Source organism: Gallus gallus, chromosome 3 (assembly GCF_016699485.2).
Source record: "Gallus gallus isolate bGalGal1 chromosome 3, bGalGal1.mat.broiler.GRCg7b, whole genome shotgun sequence".
NCBI classification, from domain to species: Eukaryota; Metazoa; Chordata; class Aves; order Galliformes; family Phasianidae; genus Gallus; species Gallus gallus.
Genome location: NC_052534.1, coordinates 14,686,459 through 14,702,419, shown reverse-complemented (window position 1 = coordinate 14,702,419; position 15,961 = coordinate 14,686,459). Strand labels below are relative to the sequence as shown.

The window sequence follows — 15,961 nt, the reverse complement described above, 5'->3', positions numbered from 1 at the left end:
ACAAGGAGGCTTTTGTTGTTGAGGAGTTGGCTGTTGGTCTGAGCTCTCACACTCTTGTTAGGGAGGCCACGAGGGGAGAGCAGAGTGCCGATCCCAGCAGGAACACATGTCCTAGGTTGGTCCGTCTGCAAAATAATTCTTCTGCATGTCATCTAGGCTGAGAGCCGAGCCTGGGATCTGCTATATGGCTAAGTTCCCTCCCCACGGCAGCCAGAGCAAGCGTGGTGACAGTTCTGGGGAAGGTAATTGAAATGTTTTGGGAAGTTATGGCATGGGGAGTGACATCTGTGGCAATGGGCTCATTAAGTGAAGGATTTGGTGTAATACATATTATAACGAGGTCATATTCTCAGAAAACTAGAACTTGCCAGCAAAACAAACTAAATCAGTCAGGGTTATGATTCGGTTTGCTTCCAAACTCATCTTTAATCTAAATTCTTTTCAAGGTCATCACAAATGGGCTTGCATGAATCTTGGGGCCTAATCCTCATCTGGTACAAGCTGGAGTGAGTTCATTAAACTCAAGGGAACCTAGCCAGTTTACATCAAATTGTGGTTATTTTTAAGGTAGGTCATTTAGAAATACGTAAGTACTTTAATCCAGTTATATTTTTTTAATAAAGCAATAAATTAGAAACCCACCAAGATACAGACCATCCAATAGTTGTTTTTTTTTCAAGTCATGGGACAAATGTTCTGCATATTACAGAGCCAAATAATTGCAGGGGTTGGAAGGGACCTCGAGATCACCAAGTCCAACCCCCTGCTAAACAAGTACCCTACAATATGTCACATAGGTAGGTGTCCAGCTGGGTCTTGAATATCTCCATAGAAGGATATTCCACAACCTGTCTGGGCAACCTGTTCCAGTGCTCCAACACCCCTACCGTAAAGAAGTTCTTCCATATGTTTGTATAGAACTTCCTATGTTCAAGTTTTAGGCCATTGCTCCTTGTCCTATCACTACACGCCACTGGGAAGAGTCCACCCTCATCCATTTGCCTCTCACATTCCTTTAGGTATTTATAAACACTAATCAGATACCCCCTCAGTCTTCTCCCCAGGCTGAACAAATCCAGGTTACTCAGCCTTTCCTCATAAGGGAGATGCTCCAGACACATTGAGTCACTTATACTGTCATATGGGAAACCTGAAGGTAGAAAGGGCACTGAGGCCTCTGGGGAATATTTCCCAGCCCATCTTCTGCCAAGAAGGGACAACCAGAAATGTGTGGGGCTGATCACAGTGCTCAACAGTGGTGGCAGCCAAATGTGCCACCAGGAGAGAAACTGGAGAAGAAACCAGGGGAGAAGAGAGGAGACACCTCTCACTTGCAGTGCCCAAGACTCTTGTGCCCCAGCCCTGCTGTACCTCCTTCAGCATCTGTGTGCTCTCACCAGCTTCTCACAGGCTCACCTCACTAACTGAAGAGGTGTGCCTCCCCTCAAAGAAATGCATCCCTCTCAGATTACACAAGATGTGCATTTGTCTAGCCGCGAGATAAAACAAACCCAGGTCAGATGGCCCTGAGAAAGCACTTAGATGAAAGATGTGTCTAGAAGTAACAAAGACCTGAGCAAACCCTGGCCTTATTTCAGCTTTCAAAACAGACCAGCATCAGCATCCAGAACCTAAATACTGCATTCCAGATTGAATTTTCAGCTTCAAGAAGGAAGACAAACCATAATAGGCCTCTATCATGGTATGACAGGCTGGCGTGGGTTGGCTCTGAATAGTCCCTTCATGGGGATGAGGGGCAGATGACAGAAGCACAGAATCACAGAATGGCCTGGGTTGGAAGGACCTCAAGGATTATGAATCTCCAACCCCCCTGCCGGGCAGGGCCATCAACCTCTCCATTTACTAGACCAGGTTGCCCAGGGCCCCATCTAACCTGGCCTTGATGAACTTTGTGAATTACTTTCAGTTTTTTGTATTAGAGAACAGTAATTCCTCTTGCTGCAACCCAATTTCTAACCACAGTGAATTGCTCTGAGCTCAGTCCCAGAGATTCCTACTCATGGGAACAATCTCTATCTTCAGAAAGAGTAAGATGGGAATGAATGAATTAATTTCCTCAGGAAGGAGAGACTATTTGGAAGCTTAAAAATGAAAAAAGAGGCTTTTAAAGAGAAAAAAGGTTAGAACCCAAGGATGATCCAGGGACCAGCAGCTCTTTTGCTTTGGACCATCACCTCTAAAGACCCTCGTACAGTGGCCTCGAAAAAGATGGAGGTCTTGGGGTATTGAGTACAAAGAGTATCAATGGTATCACCTAATAAAGCACTGAGTTGGAGAAACACCTATTTTGATCCGTTTGTGGTTGTTGTTTTTTTAACTTCTGCACTTCAGTAATTGTCTCCCTTAAAAAAAGATGGTGTACATAATATATGGCAGAGGTAAAAGAATATTTTAGAGTAGCAATTACTTCTACTTAACAATTAGTAGTACTATTTGAGGATGTTTTGAATGAGATTTATTGTATGCTTTCTCTTTTTAAATTTGCAATTGTAAGCTTAGCTCTGATTATTTTTCCACCAAAAATTAACAATAATTTATAGCACTTTTTTTTCTGGGGGGGGAGGGGGGGGGGGGGGGAGGGAGATCTGAAGAGAGGGATACGAAAACAGGAAAAAACATGTAGGAAGGATAAATTTTTTTGGTATGTAAGCAACGTTTAAATGGAATAATTAAATTTACCATAATCAATAAAATGTGTGAGTCAAGTTTATTGAAGTGGCTATTTCCCATTGCATAATTTCCCTGGGGAACTTTCATTTTTAATTCAAAAATAATAATAAAAAATAATAAAAAAAACCAAGCCCCTGAGCACTTACTGTAAATATGCCAGCATATGTGTGAGGTTAAGAAAAGCACGAGCCTACACCCAGGAATCAAAGAGGGGCTTACCACTGCTTTGACACTAATTGTAAAAGCTGAACATTTTCTAGAACCATAATCAAATATTAACTGCCATGGGGGACTCATTCAGCAGTTCAGAGTAATTCTAATAAGATACAGAGCCTTTCACCTTTAGGTCACCAGTTCAAACCCACTTTGGGTTGGTTAGTAAACAGAAGGTAAATCCCAAGTCCAGTGGAGAGCCAGAGCAGGGTATATGCCAGTGCATCTGTCAGGCAGAGGTGGGAAAGTGTGTTCTTTTTGTTTTCTTCTTTGCATCCCAGGTCATCCATGATTCCCCTGTGTCTGACGAGGCCATCTCCTCAGTGGACTCACCACATATTCCTTGGCCTCAGATCCTCCCTTCTGGAAATGGGGAACTCCTTGCTGCCCTTTCTCAATGGCATCTTGCTGTGGTGCTTTTTAATATTTCTGTATCCTCCCTCTTAAGAAAACCTAAGTAGCAATATCACTACTGTCCCTCTTCTGTGTGTACAGTTCCTCTTAATGAATTATTTCATGTACTTTGAGCACCACGTGGAAAACACACTGATCTAAAATGTAATTGAAAATAACCGGCCCCCACCCCTCTGCCTCAGGCTGCACAACAACCGGTTCTGCCAACAACAGCACTGCTTGAGAACAGAAGCAGAGTCCTCATTTCAGCCTTGCACCTGGCTTCAGGTAGGAATTCTCACACTGCTCGGAGCCACTGTGGCTTCTACATGAACTCACAACTCCAGCCCGGGCCCTTGGCACTGCCAACTGCCCCAAAGCAGCTCAAATTTTGTGCCAAACACCTACACGTCTCCCCACTACACCAGTGTCTGGACAGATCCTTGCTCTACCATGTCTTTCATGAGGAAAGCATGAATTTGGTTCCTGTTTTTTTTTTTTTTTTTTTCATCTGGCTATGTGATTGAACCAGCCTAAGAACAGGTGGTGACCGACACAGACGGTCTCCTCTCTCCCACACACACAGTCCATGTCTTGTATGCATGGACACAGAGGAAACTGCTTCAGGAAATTGCACTTGCTGAAAACAAATCTTGTTGTGTTTAATTTGTGGATCTCATTTTAGGCTGAATTAGTTCCCAAGGCTTGGTATGGCCAACTTACTGCCAGGCCACAACTGCTACTGGTGGGAAACAGCCTGCTGTGAGACGAGATCAGTTTGTGAATAGATCCAATTCAAGTGACCATGATGCCACAGTCACATCCAAGCACTGCTGCTGATCCATTATACGGTGCGCTATAAACAGCAGCTGTGGCTGTCTTGCAGGATCTACCTTCAAGACGGGACCCAAGATCAACCCACAGGCAGGTTTAACCTCCTGAGAAGCACACTGCCTTATTTATCAATGAAACATGAGTCTTGGGTGCTCCTCTGGGAGCAGGATGCAGGCTAGATGAGTTCTAGCTTGGTTCTGCTTGCTGTCTTTCCTGGGCACTCCACAGTTTCCTGCTTCTCCCCAGCCAGGCTCCATACACACAGTGAATTTGATGCTTTAAGGTATCAAAATAATCAATTTACTGCATACATACAGAAGAAATGTCCTGCACGTGCCGAGATGGTCTGTTCACGTGATGGGGAAGCGCTAGAGTGGAATGACCCCTTCCTATGGCTAGAGGAAAGCTAGACAAGGAAAACTTTGATATATTAGGAAACACAGAGCTCAGAGAGGATGACGTGGAGGCTGTTTTATGGCATTTAGTTATAATATTGCAATCCCATCTTTCTGGCTATGATGATATATATACTTCCATGTATGTGTGTGAGCAGACAGAATAGTCTGAGGCCTTAATTGTGTCTCACACTAATGCAGATGAAAAGTTGAGGAGCTGCAAGGAACAATTCTTTCATTGTCCTCTACACATCTGGGTTAATGTTTCCTCCTTGAATTAGTCCTCACCAGAGTGTTCCCTCTCTGCTCACCACAAGCGAGCAGTGCCAATTTCCCTCCATGGCAGCTCCAGTGACAGCTGTTTACTTGGAAGCTCATGGATTTGATATATGGGTGCTAGCCACAAATTAATGGAATACTTTCCAGATGCAAAGTCTTTAAACATTCAAACAATAAGCCAAAAGCACTAAGCTGTTTTGGCCATTTTTTCTCTTCACTCTGGATGTCACTTGGAGATGATGTAAACACAATTACTTGGGACAACGAACAGAACACTTAATTGGTTTCGGCGTAACAGCATGGGTTGCTGAATGGCAGTCAGTCGATGGTGCCATTTGTCACCTGAAGCCAAGACTTGAAATGGCCAAGGAGGACAGTGGAATAAAGAAAAAAGAAGTACTGAAGCTAACTGCTAGCAGGTGGCCTTCCCAGCCTAGTCAGAGCTGTGCGTGCTGACCCAGTCTCCCAGGTTCAGGTAAGATACACTTGGCATAGACTCTACAGAACAGTTCTCAAAATGTCTCTGGAGCATTTCAGAGCAACAACAAAAGTGTGCGGAGGATGATTACAGTCAACAGGGATCACTAAAACGTCTCAAACCTCTCCTTGCCAGATGTCATCTAGAAATCAGCCTGGAGCAGAGGAGCTAGCACCTAGCTCAGAAATGGAGACCCAGATCAGTCCCAGTCATGTCTCTCTTCCACACTAGACCTTCAGCAGATCTCGGTTTGCATTACATGCACCCTAATTCTGAGGACTGGGACAAGTCCTCCTGGCAGCATTTGAGGGCAAATATCAGCATACAAAAGTGGGCTAAATTTCTTTGGGGTTGTGTGTAAGTTTACCTGCTAGTACCTTTGCTCAAAGATAACAACAGGTCAAATTGAAAACTTCTGTGAAGTAGAATGGCTGCACTGAAGCTGGACGGTTAATGATTTATACCACCTCAGAACCTGGGCCAAGAAGTGTAACTGATCTCTTGGCCAACTTACATCACTTTTTTCTTATCCCTTTGCATTTTCTTTGGCATTTTCTTCTTTGCATTTTCTCATTTTCTTCCCCAAAAATTTAATGTAATCTGGACAGCTGAGCTACCAGAACATGGATTTTCTATCCGGTCATTAGGGGGAGGAACCTTCTTACACACTTTTATCTACTTACAAACGCCAGCAAACATGAGCTGTGTGCCCTTGTATTAGACAAGGGTAAGACAGAGCTCCAAGCAGCCCTGTCTGAAGTTGAAATCAGTTCAAGCCTGAAATACTGCCTGTTTGAAGGCTTCTTCTTTATTCCTTCCAATGTTGTGATTAATTAGAGAATTAATACGTATTAAAGTTATCATCATCTTTACTGGATGGAAAAATTCAAATTCATTATCTAATGGGAGGAAAATAAGCATCATTTTACAAGGGCTTTAGAGCAACAGCGGTAATAACAAACCACCCCAAACTCTAGTCCACAGGCAGCACAGACATCTGCTAGAAAAATACCATGATTCCCCCACCCACCACCCTCAAATTTAGGGATTTGTGGAATACGGGCCTTGCCTGAAGTTGTTTGGCAGGAATCCTCATGCGAAGTTCTTATTTAATGAAATCATGTGGTAGTAAATCAAACACAGAACCAGGAATAAGTAAATCCACCACATCCTTTGCAAAAAGTATGGTTTGATTCCATCAACTCAAGTTGCCTGGGCAATGAATTATCTATATTTGTCAACTAAAAAACCATCACCCAACAATCACCCATCTTTTTGGTACAATTTTCTAATCCTCAGTCTCAAAGCTGAGCTGACAGCCAGTACAATATGGACAGGTTGGTCACACAAAGAGCTCCTAAGACTAGTGCTAAGCTGTTGTATCTTTGCAAAGTCTGTGCAAATGGCTCAAAATGCAAAACTTGTGCCCTCTTGCAAAGTGTTCACATCTGAATGTTAAAGGAAAGGTGGCAAATTAGTGTCATGAACAACATGAGAGAAAGCAGGTAGAAAAGTGGACAGTGCAACGCTGACATTATGATACAAAAAATTAGTTTGGCTTTATGGACTCGGTAGTGTTATGCTGGTGGTTGGTGCTTATTATCTGAAGGGTCCTTTCTAACCACAATGAGTCTATCTCATACCTACTGATGTCAGAAGGAGCCTTAACACAGATCCACTTTACATGGCTTTCTCCATGCCCATGGAGATTCAGAGCCATGGAAAGGTGCTGAGTAGCCTTCGGATAAATTCATTACAATTAGGTCACAACTATTACAGCTCAAAGCATCTCTCATAGAACCTTTTTCTTCTGAGACTTCTCACAGAAACAATGCCTATTGAATCAGCAATATCTGTGTACAGTGCTTGATGTTTTTTAAACTATGATGCAATTTTCTATGTTGTCTTCTTTATTTTTCCCTGGAAAATTTGACGTTAAAAAAAAAAAAGGAAGAAGTAAGCTCAGTGAAATTTTCTTTCTTTTCTAAGGAAACCTGCATTTTCTGTGGAAAACCACAACAAAAACAACCACTTCTTGTCAACATTTCCCTTAGGAGTAATAAAACATGGTTTTCATTCACTAGTATGCCCAGGCAAGCAAGCAGAAGAGAGAACATCAGTGTCTTTACAAACAAGATTTACAAAGAGAGAGATTTTGTGAGGAAGCAGTAGGAAGAGGCATTGTGTCAGATGTGTCCATTTTAAACCATGACCCACCTGCTGAGACTGCAACCCACAGTTGCTGCTTGAAATTAATTCAGTAACTTAATTACACGAAAACTCCCTTAACTCTTCTCTCTTTAATTTAATGACACAATATACAAAATTTTCACTCTACCTCACTCCATAACATTATGAACTTTTAATTTAATGTTATTATTTTTATAACTGAGTACTTACAAGTATTGAGATGATGGTTTTATTCTTGCCGGTCTGTCTCGTATTCATTGTTGTTTCAGCTTTGTGATTCATCACTGTGAAATCAAAATGAAATAGCTCTTCAGAAATCTTGGGATTTCCTAAAATCCCCACCTGAATGCCATTTAGGAAGATTTGGCTTTGTAATTAACCATTTCTGAGGGAGTTAAAAAATATAAACAACTCAAATGTGGCATTTTTACAACCTTAATAAAACCAAATGCAACATTTACTAGGTACGCACTTTAACGAAAAGAAAAAGGTTGCCATAGCAAAACAGCAATCCTAGTAATTTTAAGGGAAACCGATGGTAATTGTAGAACAGCAAGGTGCATGTTACTGGCCTAAGAAAAATTCTGTCTTTGTACTTGAATAGCAGAACTTGATAAAAATAAGAGATCACCATGTAGAAACAAGCTGAAGTGCTTAGCAAAAACCCAAAGTAACTTCTCTGCTGCATAGCAAAACTCATACCAAAAATGTCCCCCACCAGCCATGATCTTAGCTCTCCTGAATGCCAGTGACTTTCCTAGAATTGCTGTGGACTCAAAGAGAAAAAACTAATACATAGATACATCCATAATGTGTTTCCTCAAGCAAAACGCACTGCTGTAGGGATGCCTCCCAGCTAGGTTAAGCATTGCTGTGGTGGCTGCTATGCCAGACCCAGAGGGAGATGACCTGTGTGCTCTCAGTGATTCTTTATGGTCCAATTTACAGAGGTAAAGGATGGAATGAACTACAGCTGGGTGATGTTATTTGAACTTCTTTGGTTTTGTTAAAAAATAAAATAAAATATTTCTGGATGAGTGAAAATTTTCTTCTGCCTATTTCGTAGCCCAGTTAAAAACAACAACAACAACAACAACCAAACAAACAAAAAAACCAACTAGCATGAATTCTGAAATTAGGAAATGTTTTCATTCTTATACTTCCTTCTCTTTCACTAACAGAAAGCCACATTCCAGAATGGTCCATCTGGGGCTGGACTCATGTTTTTTATTGTATTTTTTTTTCTTTCTTTCATTAGGAGGGAAAATAAAACAGCAGAAAATCACTGACTCCAATATCGACATCCTACAGAAGGTGCCTTGCTGTTACAAGTAGATACAGCCTGTGTAGATATAGCCATGTGTTACCATACCTGGTTAGATAGAGTGCTCTGAGATTAGGATCCAGGCATCATATGCTCCGTTTATTCCTTTCACAGCAAAGTAGAGATGAATTTGGAATAAGCCTTCCAAGATGACTTCAGTCCTCTTCCTTTCCTAGCAGAAATTGGTGCAGCCATCAGAGGCTGCAAGTGAATGCCATGTAACATTACCCATGTCAAGCTTTAGATTGCTGCACACAAAGAGCATTACATTTTATGGCTCCTGCAGAATACTAGGGGATACTAATTTTACAGGTGCATTCTAGCAAACTGCAGTCCTTAATATCAGAATGTCATTAAAAATAATGCACTCCTTATGCCCGGGCAGTTAATTTAATATTAAATCAATAAAACATTTACTAGGACTGGTGAGAGGCCTGGTTGCTGACAGGAGACTCAACTCACGGCAACAAATGTCTCCTCACCCTTTGCATACAGCTGCTGCTTTATTGTAGAAGACGTTTTTTGTCCTGACAAATCACCTCCCTAAGCCCTAATGAGTGCAGAAATTCAGAACATTTGTGGGACATTTATTACCAAGAAAATACACTGGCCTTTGGGGAGATTTGGATCGACAGCAACAATCAGCTATGAGCCAAGTTCAGTCCAGCAGGGAACACAAAATGATTCTCTTGGCCACACTGAAAGAGGCTGCAGCTCTTCCCAACTGGTTTCACCTCTGGGTATGGAGGTTGGGGTGGGAGCTCTTCCCTCCACTGACTTTCCACCGGTGGAGCTATTTCAGCCTCCATCGGGTTCCTGACAAAATCCTGAAATGACAGATTTCTGGGATAGTACCCATTACAAACCATCTGCTGCTGAGCACAGCAAATCCCCTGGCACAGTCACCTCTTCTGCCCCAAGGTTACTTCCTGTTTTACAAGAGTCACCCCCAAAGTAATGCCAGTCAGTCTGATGGGTGATGTGCTATAGTGACATTAAGGGGATGACTGGGGAACACTGACTTCCACGAGCTGAACCATTTTGGGTACAATTCACTCAGAAATGCTCCCAGCAGACTCTCCTCCTCCCTGCTGCCTCCAGGAGCAAGGACATGGGTACCTACAAGGCTGGTGGCAGAGTCTGGTCCCTGCCAGATGTATCTGCCTGGATGACGAGGTGCTTCCTCCTGTGTCTTCCCTAAGCCCTGAGTACTTGGGACAAGTCAGGGCCTGAGCAGCAGTGACTTCTCCTGACACTGCTGGTGTTATCTGTGTGATGAGCCTCTGCGTTGCGCTTACAGGAACATTTTAGCTGTGACCCACAAAGCCAAGCCCGGACACATTTAATATTGAACTCGATCCCTAGTAGCTTCCCTTAAACATCAGCATTCCAACACATGTAATATGATGAAAACAAATTTCATACCATGAAAGCAAAAATATGGGTAAGGTCTGGGAGCATATTTAGGATGTGGTTTTCATAAGCACTCAGCGCTGGTTTAACTCTGCTGCTATTACAGTCAAGGGTAAGTAAACCCCATTGACTTCAGTGGGAGCGGAATTAGGCCAGCACGGGGTGGTTTTGAAAATCCCACCCTTAGCTTTTATATAACGTAGAAAATAAGAATCACATGCAAACCTTCAGAGGGTAATTGGCCCATTAAAGTGCATATCGTTATTTATCTTAGCCACCATCTTCAAGCTGAAGATCTGCAGCACTGATAGATGTGGGCTGGTGACTGCTGGGGAACGCCCTTAGGCCTGGGGGAAGTCACTGGGCCAGCTGAAAGCAATGCCTTGACACTGCTATCAGTAAATAACAACAAGGATTTTCTAAAAAACAAACACGCCTGTAGAGCTGTCTGCACTGAAGGGATAGAAGAGCTTTCGATTGGAAGAACTAAAATCTTTATGTTCCACCTTTATGTTCCTTTGATCGTCCTGATTTATGACAAAAATATCTCTGTGATGGGAAAACAAACCAACCCCTTCATTTACCACCTGTCTTTTCAGTGAACTCGATAACAGTCATACAGAAAAACGTGGATGAAAGCTTTTTTCACCAGCAGCTTTTGATGAAGAGGTGCTGATGTCCTGGCCAGCTGCCGCAGTCCTGCCAGGATCAGAGGCACAGGAGGATGGACACACACACACCAACCTGGAAGACATTGTTCACCTGCCCATGATTCAGGAGAAGACGAAGAGGAGGAAAAAAACCCACTGTTTAATGGGTTGTTCCCTGACGCACAGCTTTGGAGCGTGTCACCGTTTGCCACAGGAAGTCTCCATAGTAGGCAGAGAGCAAGGTGGCCCTGGAGGGGTTGTGCAGAGGCAACCATGTCTGCTTGTTCCCCAGGTGTGCAGGACCCTGGTGTGCCCTCGGCACAGCAGTGAGTCAGGAGTGACTCACAAAGACAATAGACTTGTTCTCAGGCACCCGGAAAACTCAAACACAGGGGCACCAGAACATGAAGGCATCTTTGTTTTGCAAGAAGTTGTGCTGGGTTTGTTCATGAGAACTAGCGGAACAAAACACGAGGGGAATTCAGTATTTCATCAGTGCTTTGACATCACCAGCGGTGACAGAAGGATACGGCCACCATGTTGCTTTCTGACCACAAGTGCCCCAGCTCCAGTTGAACCTGGGAGCTCCCCACGTGGCTTGAATGGAAAGTGCTGTCAGCTTAATCCTGATGCTGTCAGCAGAGCATTTATCAAGCCAACGCATCAGGTAGGGATAAAAACAACATGTGTCCTTCAGAGCAATGCAGTCAGTGCTCCCGTTGCGCCCAAATCACTATTCACCCCTCTCTGCCAAGCCCTGGGCCTAGGCATGTTGATTACAAGCACTTTGCTGATACCTTGGCATCTGTTGGCTGTTCACTCCTGTTGTTGGGGCACAAGCTCCCCACCAGTAAGGCTATACAAGTTCTGATCTTGTCAAGTCCTTGCTGCTGCAGGGCTCTGTGTCTTAGGCTCAGCTGCTGAACCAGCCACCGCTCCACGCTTCTGGTCAAGCTCTGATCGCAGCACTGGGAGTGCTCTGCAGAGACCCCGAGGCTCCCTGAGATGGGGGTGGGGGCAGTCCCTGCTCCTGGCACTGTGCAGGCAAGAAAAAAGCCACTGTACATGAGCAGTAAGCAGTGCTGTGAGCAGGGAATGGAGTCCTGGGGTTGGTGTTACCACTCTATCTGGGTTCGGGCTCCCAGCTCACCCCAGAAAGTGCCACGGAAGTTTCTCAGCCATTCCTGAAACTTTACTCACACTGGGGAGACCGGGGTACCCAGCTACGGCCCCCAGCAGCCATAACCCTCACAGGCTCTTCATCTAGCACATGAGAAGTGACCCCTGGAGACTTTGGGCTATTGAGGGAAAAGATGCTTTTATCATACATTTTTGCCATAGCAGACACGCGGGGCTCTTTGCCAAGTTCCTTCGTTCTTTCCCCTGCTTTATTTGCACAGATGTTTTTGCCAAGGCTTGTCATCAACCTGGGGAGGGGGCAGTTGAAAAAAAAAATAAAAAAAAAATAATAAAAATGACCGAACAAGTTGAAGAAATTGCAAACAGTAAATCTGGCACTCGCTAGGCCAAGCCCAATAAGTTGCTGAGGTTGTACTTTTCAGATTTGGCTTTAGTCTCTTGTAAATTTTCAGTTATTTTTAACCCACCTCTCTGAGAGAGCCTAGGAATGAGAAAGTAATCGTTTCATCAACTCAGGCTATATAAATCTCCTTGGGGTTTATTATTTGCTGTTTCATTTTACTGGCACAAGTGCTCCTACGAAAGTACAATAACCTCCTCGTTGATTTACAACTTGGAAGCAGGCACACGCTGAAAAACCCAGCGTGCAGCACCTGAGGAAAAGTGCACCAAGTTAATTGAAAAGCTTCAGGAAACTGGAATTCCTCGCAGTGATACTGTCACATGCGTCAGTCGCCAGATGTAACTCCAATTTTCTGCTTTCATAATAAGAATTCAATTGATATCCCCAGAAATAAAAATCTGCAGCCAGAATAACAGCACATTTATCATCGGCAGGTTTAAGCCTTAGAACAGAGCTGTGTGCAGCTCTTAGCTGAAGGGCTAGTAAGTACTGTGGGTGCTTTATTTTCTTTTTTATGCGTGTGTGGTTTTTGTGCATGTACCTATGCATGTGCGTTCCCACAGACATATACATATATATATCTCCCGAGGAAGCCCGAGATTAGAAAGAGGATGTTGTCTCTGGAGAGCTACTCCCATAGTCTGAGTTCACATCAGTGCCCTCATGCCTTTTTGCCACCCGTTTCGTTCTTCCGCTGAGCCCACATCTCTGTCTTTCTCACACAGATTTTCCTGCAGGCTGCCCACACACCTGAGCCATGCAGTCATTCGCCAGGTACAGGGGATATTCTCCTAGAAGCCTTTGATTAGAAACACAGGTGCTGTCAGCTGCCTGCTCCTTTATGAACATACCTACATACATCCCAGTGATAACGCTTTTGTTGTCTTTTGGATATCCACAGATTGCAATCCTGCCCTGAAGGTGTGGCACCATAGAGTGGCAGGGAAAACTAGGCAATAGGCAATATTAACACATCTCTCTGCTTTCTGGAGGTGGTAGCAAGAGATTTACTCTACGGGGGACCACAGCCAGACAGACACTGTTGAATGGCATTGTTTTTATCCAAATTCAGAGGTTTCCTGGTTGGCAGGTGTCCCATGCTACTGAGTGAGGCTTTTATTTTATTGGCATTGGATTCATTGTGCATTGCTGAACACAGTACAAAGCCCCCACCTTCATGCTCCACGCTCACAATTGGCCTAGCATCCCTGAACACAAGGCCACTTTGATTTCTATATGTAAGAAACAGGCTCTGCATCACACTTCGTTGAGACCTTATCTCTATCCACAGGCTCACTGGTATATGAAGTCCCTAGCAGGGATTTAGCTCTCCTTGTAAAGATAGCAGGCATTTGTCTAATGTGAACATTCCCATGCAGATTTCATGTACATTAGGGTGAAAAAAAAGCCCCTTTGCTGTTTTCCAACAGCTTTTAGGCTACGTTTGGCTTTATATACTTAGACTGATGGAATTGATTTATGAATCTTCCTGTTAAAAAGGACAGCTTCTGGATGATGCACAAGTGACCACTTCCTCCCATGTATCTGATATCTGCAATTCCCTTCCAGATTAAAAAAAAACCAACATTAAATGCAATGAAATCAGTGTCCTCACTGGAACTTAAATTCTTTCATATATTTTGCATTCAGTACTCTTAATATATTGCACTCGTGTGCACACAAGCATATTTCTATGTAGGTGAATAACATCTAAATAAAGTACACATTATAACAACATTGTTTGCTACATGGCAGCAAACACTGAAGATCACCAAGACTCATGAATACTTTCCAAGAACACAGTTTACTGCAATGTTCTTTGCCTGAATCCAGTACTGCAGCTCTCTCTCTGCACTCCCATCAGTGGGCCACAGCAGGAACCATGTGCCGAAGCCACCCAGCACACAACAAAAGCATAGCTCTGACTTCCCCCTATCTGACAGCCAGCAGACCTCTGACAGCCATCAGGGTTTCCATCAGATCTTTGGGCTTCCTGACCCTCAAAGTCCTAACTAAGCACTGGTCCCAGGGGCAGCAGTAGGCTCGCCCCACAGCTGTGTGGGAGATCTGAATACCTTCAACCAGGTCTTGGGACCAGCAGCAACATGTTTGTGACTCCAGCACCTTCCAAAACAGACCAGGTTGTTCTGCTGTTAATGTCCACCTCTCAGCATTTGCTCTCAGCCTGCACAAAGCTAAGTTTAATATCAACAACAAAAAAGGTGAAAATTTATAGCAACTTAATGATGTCAGCTAAATATTGCCTTATCACCACGTTAAACAGTTTAATCTCTGTTAGTAGCACACATGTTGTGTTCAGAAGTAAAACAACTCAAGTATGAGAGGCAAAATTACTTCTCAGATTTATTAGACCTTTGATATGGGCTGACTTCCCCAGGCAAACAAAGCCCTTATGGGTAGCACAACCAGCACAAAAAGCCATTCTGGAAACTGGTTCCCTCTTAGCACTGTCAGAAAATACCACAAGGTCGCAAACCTCCCCTCTGTCCACAAGTGCTTGGTGAGAAATACCCCTCTCCTGCTGACTATCAGGAGGTTTCTCCCACTAGCTGCCATGCAAGGGCTGTGTACCCCTCCTACAGCTGCAGAAGAATGACATCTAAGCTTGCTATGCCATTCAGATAAGTAGCATTTAGGTATTTTCCACACAGTACAGCTCTCACACCTGAGATCCTCTTCCTTCTTTAACCATTTGCCCAAATCACACTGGTGCCTGATTTTCATGAGGCCAAGCAGGTGAAATGCTGAAGGATGCATCTCACAGGAACAACTCACCTCCAGGAACAGACTAATGGGGTAATCCTGCGGAGAGTGCCCATAGTGCTCTGCACACTGTGAGAAGAGCTAAGTCAATGAGTTGGTTCAAAGCACTCCTCATATTAACCTGCCTCTAAAGTTTAGGTAAACTTCCTGATCACTTAGACTTTCGATTTACTTTTAGGGAACTATTTCTAGTAAGTGGTTCAAGATGGATTATAGTTTAACTGGAAGCTTGGGAATAAAAAGATGGTCAGAGGAAAGCTGGGTTCAATTCTTGCCTCTGCCACAGACTTCCTGTATAAATCTGGATGCATTGCACCGGGGGGGCATTCACCCATCTAACTCAAAACATCTAATTTCAATGCCTATATTAAGAGCTCAGGCTCCCATTACAGTCAGTTGAGCAAGCTAGGCTGGGCTGATTCAAAGGACTCTCAGGAGCGGTGCACTTACCAGCTGCATAGGGAGTGGAGGCTTCTAATTTGAGAGCATAAGGCAAACTCCGAAATCCCCTCTGCCCTTCTGGCATCCTTGGAGCTCAGCTCCTCACCTTGAAATCTGTTTTGGATTAGTGACATGAAGAAAGTGGTCCCCAAAGTGTGCCTGAGCATCAGTCCCCTAGCGCAGCAGACAAGAGAGATGCAGCAGAAGAGTGAATTTCTAATCTAATCTTTTTTTCTGCAATTTATCTGCTTTCTGGGTTTTGTTTAATATATAAAAAAGCACATTACAAATGCATTTATATGAATCTGCCTTTTTTTTTTTTTTTTTTTCTTC

The 15,961-nt window shown here is 43.6% G+C and overlaps 1 long non-coding RNA gene across 11 annotated transcripts in view; it reads right to left on the bottom strand.

Moving 5' to 3' along the window:
- Nucleotides 1–9,116, bottom strand: part of LOC107052867 — a 55,358-nt gene extending 46,242 nt beyond the window's left edge. For 2 of the 11 annotated variants that reach the window (XR_005858781.1, XR_005858786.1), the window contains exons 1-2: nt 8,846–9,105; nt 7,684–7,757 (exon numbers count right to left, since the gene is read on the bottom strand). This is a non-coding gene — a long non-coding RNA (uncharacterized LOC107052867). Of the gene's footprint in view, nt 1–7,683; nt 7,758–8,845 lie in introns of all 11 variants that reach the window. The other 9 variants (XR_006938944.1, XR_005858789.1, XR_005858788.1 and 6 more) reach the window with 9 other exon arrangements.
- Between the last annotated feature and the right edge of the window lie 6,845 nt (nt 9,117–15,961).